Source organism: Bos mutus, chromosome 29 (assembly GCF_027580195.1).
Source record: "Bos mutus isolate GX-2022 chromosome 29, NWIPB_WYAK_1.1, whole genome shotgun sequence".
Taxonomy (NCBI): Eukaryota; Metazoa; Chordata; class Mammalia; order Artiodactyla; family Bovidae; genus Bos; species Bos mutus.
This window is the reverse complement of record NC_091645.1, coordinates 2950396-2960915: the sequence shown is the minus strand read 5'-3', so window position 1 is coordinate 2960915 and position 10520 is coordinate 2950396.

The following is a 10520-nucleotide window of genomic DNA, read 5'->3' as shown; positions in this document are numbered from 1 at the left end:
CTTGGAAGGAAAGTTATGACCAACTTAGATAGCATATTCAAAAGCAAAGACATTACTTTGCCAACAAAGGTCCATCTAGTCAAGGCTATGGTTTTTCCTGTGGTCATGTATGGATGTGAGAGGTGGACTGTGAAGAAGGCTGAGCGCCCAAGAATTGATGCTTTTGAACTGTGGTGTTGGAGAAGACTCTTGAGAGTCCCTTGGACTGCAAGGAGATCCAACCAGTCCATTCAGAAGGAGATCAGCCGTGGGATTTCTTTGGAAGGAATGATGCTAAAGCTGAAACTCCAGTACTTTGGCCACCTCATGCGAAGAGTTGACTCATTGGAAAAGACTCTGATGCTGGGAGGGATTGTGGGCAAGAGGAGAAGGGGACGACATAGGATGAGATTGTTGGATGGCATCACTGACTCGATGGACGTGAGTCTCAGTGAACTCCGGGAGTTGGTGGTGGACAGGGAGGCCTGGCTGTGCTGCGATTCATGGGGTCACAAAGAGTCAGACACGACTGCGTGACTGATCTCATCTGATCTGAAAGCAACTATACTCCAATTTAAAAATAAATAAATAAACTGGGGGAAAATATTTAATCCAAAATGGTATAAAGAGATGGGGGATATTTCAAGAGAAAACTCATGCTTGCTATGGCCTATTAATATTATTTAGTGTCATTGGTATATGAAGTATAGTAGAAGCCTTAATTTCTAAAAGAACTGGGTTTTGCATATATATTTTAGTATTTTTATAGAACTGTTTTTTAAAGTGAACTGCATTCTGTTACACTGAATGGAATGTGCTGAATATAAATTAAAAAAAAAAAAATAGAGTTGTGAGACCTAACTAACAGTACGACTGTAAAGACAAAATGACTAATGCAAATAAATCACTTAACACCATGACTGAAATATATTAAACCACTGAATATATGCCAATAATGATGATAAAATGGTGGTGATGGTTGTAATGATTAAACTTTAGAGGATCAAACCTATGGGTTTCTTCTAGTAACACCAGAAGTTAACCTTCAGAGGACCTAGGTTCCAAGTTCCTTTGCCCCATCAGCCAGCATGCTAATATTTGATCCTAACTGATGTACTTTAGGTCTGGAACTGTCCCAGCAGTCTGCACGCCACACATTTCCTCTCACTCTCATTTCAGATATTTGGTGAGAGGCAGAATATCCTAGCAATGTAGCAATGCATTTCATGAAAACTAGTTCCTTAAGACAGATGTTTAACCACACAAACACACACACATACACAAGTATGTGAGAACACACACATAAATGCACACATCATACCTACACAACTTTTATAGGCAAACAAATTTGGGAAACATTGAGCTAAATAAAGCTGAACATGTTTCCAAAAGAAGACTTTTAGGATGCTTTTACTATGACAATGTCCGATATGACATTCTGTGATGGAACTGAAGAATTTGTTGTGCTGCGCTGGGCTTAGTTGCTCAGTCGTGTCTGACTCTTTGCAACCCCATGGACTGTAGCCCATCAGGTTCCTCTGTCCATGGGGATTCTCCAGGCAAGAATACTGAGTGGGCTGACATGCCCTCCTCCAGGGGATCTTCCCAATCCAGGGACTGAACCCAAGTCTCCCGCATTGCTGGCGGATTCTTTATTGTCTGAGCCAGCAGGGAAGGAACTAAAGAATATCATTCCCCAGATTTATTCCACAGTGATCTTGTTTTCCCTGAGCTGTTTGTGTTGCCAGCTTTCTGTGAAGTACATTTTCAAAATGGTGATAATCTTGAGAAGCATTTATTGATTAATTAATAAATACCATGCTGTCTGCTAAGAAGTAGTACTATTTCATTTGACTCTCAAAATAATTCTTGTACCAATTCACAGATGAGCAAACCTCTCAGACAATGTACATTCCCCAAACCCAGACAATAGAACACATGTCTTAAGGAAGTAACGTGAATTCAGAGACAGTGCTTTTTTTTTTTTTCTTTTAAATTTTATTTTATTTTTAAACTTTACATAATTGTATTAGTTTTGCCAAATATCAAAATGAATCCGCCAAAATGAGACAGTGCTTTTTATCCATAGTAAGTATCAAAACATTGAGAAAACCAGTATGTGGTGTTCTGTGGTCCAGATTAGGAGCTGGATAAAGAATCAGAGAGTGAAAATAGATGTTTCACTCTCATAATAATAACTTCCAAAATTTGCTCTCTTTCTTTTCAAGTAGAAACTTCCTCATAGTCCATTTTTTTTTTTTTTTGTCAGTATGAGGATCATCCCACTTTTGTTCTGAGCCACTAGACTAAACCTGTTGGGTTCAGATTCTGAATACAGGGCTCCTCCTCTTATTGCTGTCTGTCTACTAGAGGACTTATCGCATCAGATTGTATTCTTAGAGGCATGCATCCCTCTCTTCAGATATTGACTCTATCACTCAACAGCTATGAGACCGTGAGCAAATTATAAAACATCTCGAAGACTCAGTTTTCTCATCTATAAATTGAAATTAATACTAGTTTTGAGAAGTGAATGAATATAAACACGTAGATTTTAATGGCATTCAATAAGCTAATATTTGCATATAGCATAGTAGAATCATTGATCTATAAACAAGCTTTATGTAACATTAGCTAAATAAAATAAATAGATAAAGGCACATGGTAATCATTTACTAATGTTAAATATTATTATTTTTCTTATTATTTAGGAAAAGTCATAAAATTTTATCGATTACAAAAAGTCAGGAAATTAATAATTGCATTTCTTAACATGGAATACTTGTATCCCCAAATTTTTGATAACTTAGTTCCTTATATACCAGGAAATCATAATTTCCTGGAATCATCAATCATTATTAGTGCAACTGAGAATCAGGAAATAAGGAAAAGAAACCCTTAAATCCTACACTAACTGCTCAAATCCCTGGACTAAAAATTGAACATTTTGAGGAACAGGAGGCTATTCTCTTCATTTATATACAAGACTAGGTTTCTTAGTCATCTGAATTCTCTCAGGTGATTAGAAACAGGAATTTAAAAGGCAGAAGGACACTTACAGATACCAAGGAGGAAGGTGACTGGGAGGAATTGGTGACTGGGATTGACACATACACTATTGATACCATGTACAAAACAGCTGACTAACGAGAACCTACTGTACAGCTCAGGGCCCTCTCCTCAGCGCTCGTGGTGAGCTTAATGTGAAGGAAGTCCAAAAAAGAGAGGGTATGTGCAAGTGCATAGCTGGTTCACTTTGCTGCACAGAAGAAACTAACACAACATTGTAAAGCAACAATTTACTGTTGTTCACTTTCACTTTTCACTTTCCTGCATTGGAGAAGGAAATGGCAACCCACTCCAGTGTTCTTGCCTGGAGAATCCCAGGGACGGGGGAGCCTGGTGGGCTGCCGTATATGGGGTCGCACAGAGTCAGACACGACTGAAGTGACTTAGCAGCATCATCAGCAGCAGTCATTAAGTGGTATCCAACTTTTTTGTGACCCCATGGACTGTGGCCTGCCAGGTTCCTCTGTCCATGGGGTTCTCCAGGCAAGAATACTGGAGTGGGTTGCCATTTCCTTCTCCAGGGGATCTTCCTGACCCAGTGATCAAACTTGGGTCTCTTGCATTAGCAGGCAGATTCTTTACCACAGAGCATCAGGAAAGCCCCTGTAAAGCAACTATACTCCAATAAAATTAGGGAAAAAAAAATTCCAGCTAGTAAGTGATGGAGAATTTGCCCTGGATCTTTTGATTTCAAATCAAATGTTTGATTTTTTTATTATACTGTATCTGCTTCTTTATCAAATTTATAAAAAATTTATCAAATTTGTAAGCCTCAATATTATACTGTCTATAGTTGGTTGAAACTCACCATAAAAAATTCTAAAATGGAGTAATATGTTACTGGTAGATGGTTGGTCACAATAAGAAAAATAAATTTCAGAGTTCCCAAATTGATTCCAAAAAAAAAAAAAAAGGCAGATAGATGTAAGAAGCAAGCACACTGACCTTAGCAAGGACTATTGACAGATAATAAAAAAAAAGCAAAAAATAAAACTTTATTAGAACTTAATGCAATTACTAATTGCCATGTTACTCATTTTGAGTCATTGAAAAATAAAGTCACATTTTAATCTACCCTTTTCAGAAAACATAAAGTTATACAGTGAGTGTAGAAAGATTTCTTCCAAAAGCAGTTGAAAAATTTGGTTAAACTTGTTGCAGAGAAACGTAACCTTTATTACTTCAAATTGCCATATAATGAGGGCTCACTGCGTTTGATTTAGGTGATTAAATCTCTGCTTTGAGGACACTGGTTTACAGTTTAAGTTGTAAGTTGTAATTTATTTGCTTATCAAATAAAATAATGATTGAGCATTTTCCCTGTATAAAATCCTATTGGGGAAATAGTAAGATTTCTTTAGGAATAAACCAAATACCTAGAAAAAGTGCTTTTGTAGAAACAAGCTTCTATAAATAAGTAAGTAAAATATACTCCTAGCAATCCTGGGAGTGTGGAATGAAGCTTGGAAGCCCATCCATTGACAACTGGAATTTCACCCTTTTTTTCATTTATTATGTTTTACTGGAGTGTAATTGCTTTACAATGTTAAGTTAGTTTCTGCTATAAACAACGCGAATCAGCCACCTCTATACCTATATCCCCTCCTTACACCTCCGTTTCACCTCACCCTCCGTCCCACCATCTAGGTTATCACAGACCTAGCTGAGCTCCCTGTGCTATACAACAGCATCCCACTAGCTAGCTGATCCAAACATGTAGTGCACTATAGACTCAAATTATGTTGGGTTAAATTGTCCTATAAATGTCAAATTGCTATGCACTAATTATTATGTGTATAGAAATTCAGAATTTTGCAGGACATGTTTTAGCCGTTAATTCATTTCACTTACACATAATAACATTTGTAACAATAATAATTGTAAGAACACTATCTTAAACTTTTACATGGACTATCTCATTCATTACTTTAAAAACTCTTAAAGGATTTTTAAAATCCTTTTATTTTACCTAAGAAGAAACTAAGGTTTAGAGAGATAGGTAACCAGTCACACAGCCAGTTATTTGCAAAAAATGCCATTTCAACATAAGGACTCTGTTCTAAATTACAATGCACTATCCCTTCCAAAAACTCTAAGTGCTGGAAGCTTTTTACTAAAATAATTTATAAGAAATCAATCTCAGAGAAGTCAAAAAGTTGCCAAGATTACTCAGCAAATAAGTCTAGGGTGACAACTCAAGCCTTTTTGACTATTGATTCCACATTTTGTTACCATTCCACTCTGTCCTTTTCATTTCCTATTTCAACCAGGCACATTATGGTTCAAAATTTTTAAGTTAAAAAAAAAAAAAAAAAAAAAAAAACAGGAATAAATTCCCACAGTCTAGCTGCAAAGTGCCAAAGTGATTTCTAGGGTTTATGGGTGAGAACCTCCTAAAACAATTCGAATATGGGCAAGTAACTTGGTCCCTGCAGCTGTTAAGTCCAGAATTTTCCAGCTAAAAGCCCTGACTCACAAACTTGGAGGCTTTTGTTCTAACTGGAGAAACACATTCCTCTATACCTGACCTGAGATCATCTTTCATGAGCAGACAGATAACATCAAAGCATCATTTACATAAGAGTGGGAGGAAGCAGCACTTAGTATCTGGGCCTGTTCCTCCTGCTACAAATACTTCAGAAGAAATGTCACTTTCTGGGAGGAAATGTATAGTCTGAAAACCTAGTTTGAAAGTAGTAGGAAAAAACTTTAATATAAAACATAGCCCTCCCCTTTCCCTTTGTAGAAACCAACATCTGCTCTGAAGGTATTGGTTGATTTACTGCCCAGTGAAGAGGCTGGAGGAGCCAGTGGTGGTCATTAAGGCTGCCCACGCTTTGGAATCATTCACAGCCCGTATTCCAACTGCCCAGAAATCCTTAGCAAAAACCACAGACTGCAAAAAGCTGGAAGTCGGTTACTGTTTCTGAAGAGGTATTCCCTCCTCATCCTATGTAATTAAGACAAAAAACTAGGTTGTTCGTTGAAAAGTTCATTGTGATAGGCTTCAGTGTTTAATTATGACATTCATCACCATTTGCCTTTGACAAAGAGAAATCCTGCCATATTTCTGGGGGCAAATAAACCCCGAGGTTACATTAAACAGAGCTTCTGGACTAGCTAAAAACAGCACGGACTGGCTCTTTAAAGAGGTCTTCCAGCAGCTCCGCAGCAGGGGCCTTTCTGCAGCGGAGGCTGGAAGGGGGCTGGCCCGCTGTGTGTCCTCCGGATGAAGGGATCAACGGGGAATCCTGCTTCTGCTAAAGCCACAAAGGAAAGAAAAGAGCCTTCCAAATGTAAACTGTTCTCATTTCTTCCTCTCCTCGGCTCTTCACAGGGATTAAGTGGGGAAGGAAAGACACAAAATTAAATTTCTCCAATATAATAATTGTCTGCAAATTAGCATCTTAAAACGTCTTTGATGATTTTCTGCAAGCAAAAGAAAGAACACTTCTTTTATTTAAATTAAATCTTACTGTTCTATGTTTATCATACTAGAATGCCTTACTGTGAATTCACCCATTGCTTTATGTTAACTTTGGTTATTTCATTTTTTTAAATATATTTATTTTAAAATATATTTATTTGTTTATTTTGGCTGCATTTCATTATTTAAAAATATTTCAAATATTTAAAATGAAATATATTAAAATTTAATTTTAATATTTAATATTTAATTAATTAAATAAATATTTAATATTTAAATATTAATATTAATTATAAATTTTATAAATTAATAAATTTATTAAATAAATTTAATTAAATAAATTTAATGTTTAATTTAATATTAATATTTAAATTAAAATACTTAAATTTAATGTTTAAATAATTAAATATTTAAATTTTGATATTTAAAATTTTAATATTTAATGAAATATTTAAAATATTTCATTTTTTTTAAATATATTTATTTTAAAATATATTTATTTGTTTATTTTTGGCTGCATTGAGTCTTTGCTGTGGCATGTGAGATCTTTCCTTGCAGTACACAGACTTCTCGCTAGTTGTGGCACATGGGCTCAGTAGCCCTGAGGCACGTGGGATCTTAGGTCTCCAAGCAGGGTTACAACCTAAGTCCCCTGTGCTGGGGGCTAATGGTGGCTCAGTGGTTAAAGAATCCATCTGCAATGCAAGAGACTTGGGTTTGATCCCTGGGTCAGGAAGATCCCTTGGGGAAGCATATGGCAACCCACTCCTGTATTGTTGCCTGGGAAATCCCATGAACAGAGGAGCCAGGTGGGCTATAGTCTGTGGAGTCTTAAGAATCAAACATGACTTAGCAACTAGACCACCACCACCCTGCCTGCATTGGAAGGCAGACTCTTAACCACTGGACCCACCAAGGAAGTCTTTGTTATTTTGTTATTATATCACTTGTTTTGATGTTAATGAAAAAGAAATCTTACATGAACATTACCCTTTAAATTGTGATAATTCCTTTTCAGACAAGTTTTGAAGATAAGGGTACTTGTTTCCCAAAACACTTATGCGATCTTGGGTTCAGATTATGTGCAGTTGTAAACTTTGAGTTATGCTCTGGGTACTGTTACATTAAGTGTATAAGTACTTTGGGGAGTTCTTTTAGCTCATTTAATAATGCTTCCCCAAAACTTTCAATCCAGATACACAAGCTTTGGTCATCCGACTCTCTCTACACACACATATACGAGAAAAAGTTGATACTTTTTCATCCATCCACAGGGATCCTTGGAGCCACTATGGACCCTACTTTTTTTGACGTCTACCTTTTTCAGCCTTTTCTTTATTTTTCAACTATTAGGTTGGCTTTTCCCAATGTTACAGAAAACCCCAAATGAACTTAGTGACCAACCCAATACTTTCACATGCTTTTAATGACATTTTGTTGCTTAAATTAGCCAGAATTGGTATCTGTAGCTTGCATGAAGGAACTGTATGGAAATATTGGTTTCATCTCAAACTATCAGTCTCATAACTCTACCCAATACATAAAACAACCCAGGACACTGTTGAAAGGAGGAGTACCTGTGTGTGTGTGTTCGTGTGTGTGTGTTGGGGAAAGGGGTTGCTTTTTGTTTTTTTTGTTTTGTTTTGTTTCCGTTTTTACCACCACTCAAACTGGATTACATTGCTTACAACCACCTGGATGGGAAACGAGCAGACTTACTGAATAATATCAGTTACCAGTTAGACTTAGAGATGTGCCATATGGCTGAACACTAATTGCTCATAATGATGCTTTAACTGCATATAATTGAAGTAGGGGGCCTTGGAGCACTCTTAACTTACCTTCCGGTCACTGCAGGCATTCTCCCTGCTTTCTCCTCACACACAGCCCCTCATCAGCCCAGTCTTCCCAGCCAGAATTTCCGTGAGCCAAGGAAGAGAGCAAGCAACAGCCCAGACAACTGCCATTTTCCTGCTCAGTCCCTTGTGAGGTAGTCATTCCTGTCCTCACAGGTCAGTCACACAGACGTTGTCTGAAGCCAGCTCACTTAAAAGGCCAGCATCTTTTTATGAGCCAAGAGTAAATACAGACTAGCACATGGCTTGAGCCTGTGCTTTCAGATCACTGTGTGCCGCCCAGAAAGAATCAAAGGCTTTTTATACCAGGAAAGTAACTATAGAGCCTGCTGTGTACACAGGGCTTTCCTTGAGGAATTGGATACCAGTACAGAACCAGGACTTTTCAACGGGGGGTCAAGACCCATGAGTGGGACTTAAAATTTCGTGGATTGAAGCTAACATTTTGTTTAATGTAATTTAAATGTTTAGAATTAGACTCTGTTACTCTGAAAAAAAAAAAAAAAAGAATCCTCATTTCAATTAAACTTCACAACGTAGGTGAAGGTGAAACCAGGTATGTTGTGAGCAAGCAACACACACAGAACGTGCTACAGCGTCAGTGTTGGAACCCGGACACGGCTCACGTGCGTGTGTGCTCAGTCATGTCTGACTGTTTGTGACCCCATGGACTGTAGCTACCAAGGCTACCCTGACCATGGGATTTTTCAGGCAAAAATACAGGAGTGGGTTGCCAGCTTCTTCTCCAGGGGGTCTTCCTGACCCAAGGATCCAACCCACATCTCCTGAATCTCTTGCATTGGCAGGAGGATTCTTCAGCACTGAGCTACCCAGGAAGCCACCGTGGCTCACAGACCTGTGTTAACACCACGGTACTCTCCAGGAGCACCTTATTCTAAGGAGGATCTGGCTGACCAGGTGAGAGACTCCCTTGTCCTGTGCATTAGAAAAGTGCGTTCGCTGGAAACACGTAAATCTGATATGAAATTGATAATCTTTTATATCATCATTTGTAATTTTGTGCCTTGGGGTAAGTATTGGATTGCCATCACCGAGTATGGCTCTGGAGGTGAGTGTGACTATGGCCTTTATTTTACAGTTGGAGAAACCCAAGGATCAAGTGGTTGGATAACTTGGCCAAGTTCACACGAGTAGTAAGCAACAGAGCTTAGAGACTATCACAAATACTACACAGCTTCTTTGTGAAGCCTCAGCAGTAGTCCAGTCTGGATCCTTGAAGCAGAGCATCCTGCTCTGCCCAGCTTCCCAAAATAGCTCCATCAGTGGTCTCCATCAATAGCTCCATTGATAGCTCATTAAGCTCCGTCAATAGCTCTGGAGCAAATGGTCTCAGCTCAAGTGCAAAATGGGTGAAGGAATTTGGTCCCAGACATTTCAACACCCAGAGCCTCTTCTTCCTGAGCTCATTTTTTTAAATTTTCCCAGAAATAACTGCCCAGTGTTCTGTTCAGTTCAGTCGCTTGGTCCTGTCTGACTTTTTGCGACTCCATGGACTGCAGCACACCAGGCCTCCCTGTCCATCACCAACTCCTGGAGCTTGCTCAAACTCATGTCCATTGAGTCGGTGATGCCATCCAACCACCTCATCCTCTGTCGTCCCTTTCTCCTCCTGATAACTTGATGTAGAGGTTTTGCTAAAATTCTACCCCTTTTCTCCATTCCTTTGTGTAGTCTTTATGAGTTCTGACTCTATTGAAAGTCTCAATGTCTTTTGTGTAAATTATTTAATTCCCACATTTAGTCTCATTATTTTCACGTGTTAAATATTCTAATTTGCCTACTGAAGGCATTTTTCTACCATAGCTTAAAAAAATGCCATTACTGAATGGCACCTAATAGACTGAGGAAAATAAATAAATCTGAACTCTTGAAAGCAGCCAGCTTTTAAAATATATTTATATATATCATAAAATCACTCTCTGAGAATGCCTTGGGGAACAAATTAGATAGATGGCGAGAGTTCAATAAAAACAACTTTGAAATGTATTGGGACTGGGTTATTACAGGCTTCTGCTCTTTAGAGCAGGCATATTTCCTCTTTATTGTAAATCGTGAGTTCAAGCTACAAATACTTCCTATTGACCCGAACTTAGTTGCACTTGAGAGTCCTTCTGGCTTGACTGCCAGCCGCCTGCCATATCTGTTACAAGGATTTGGTAAGTTTTTAT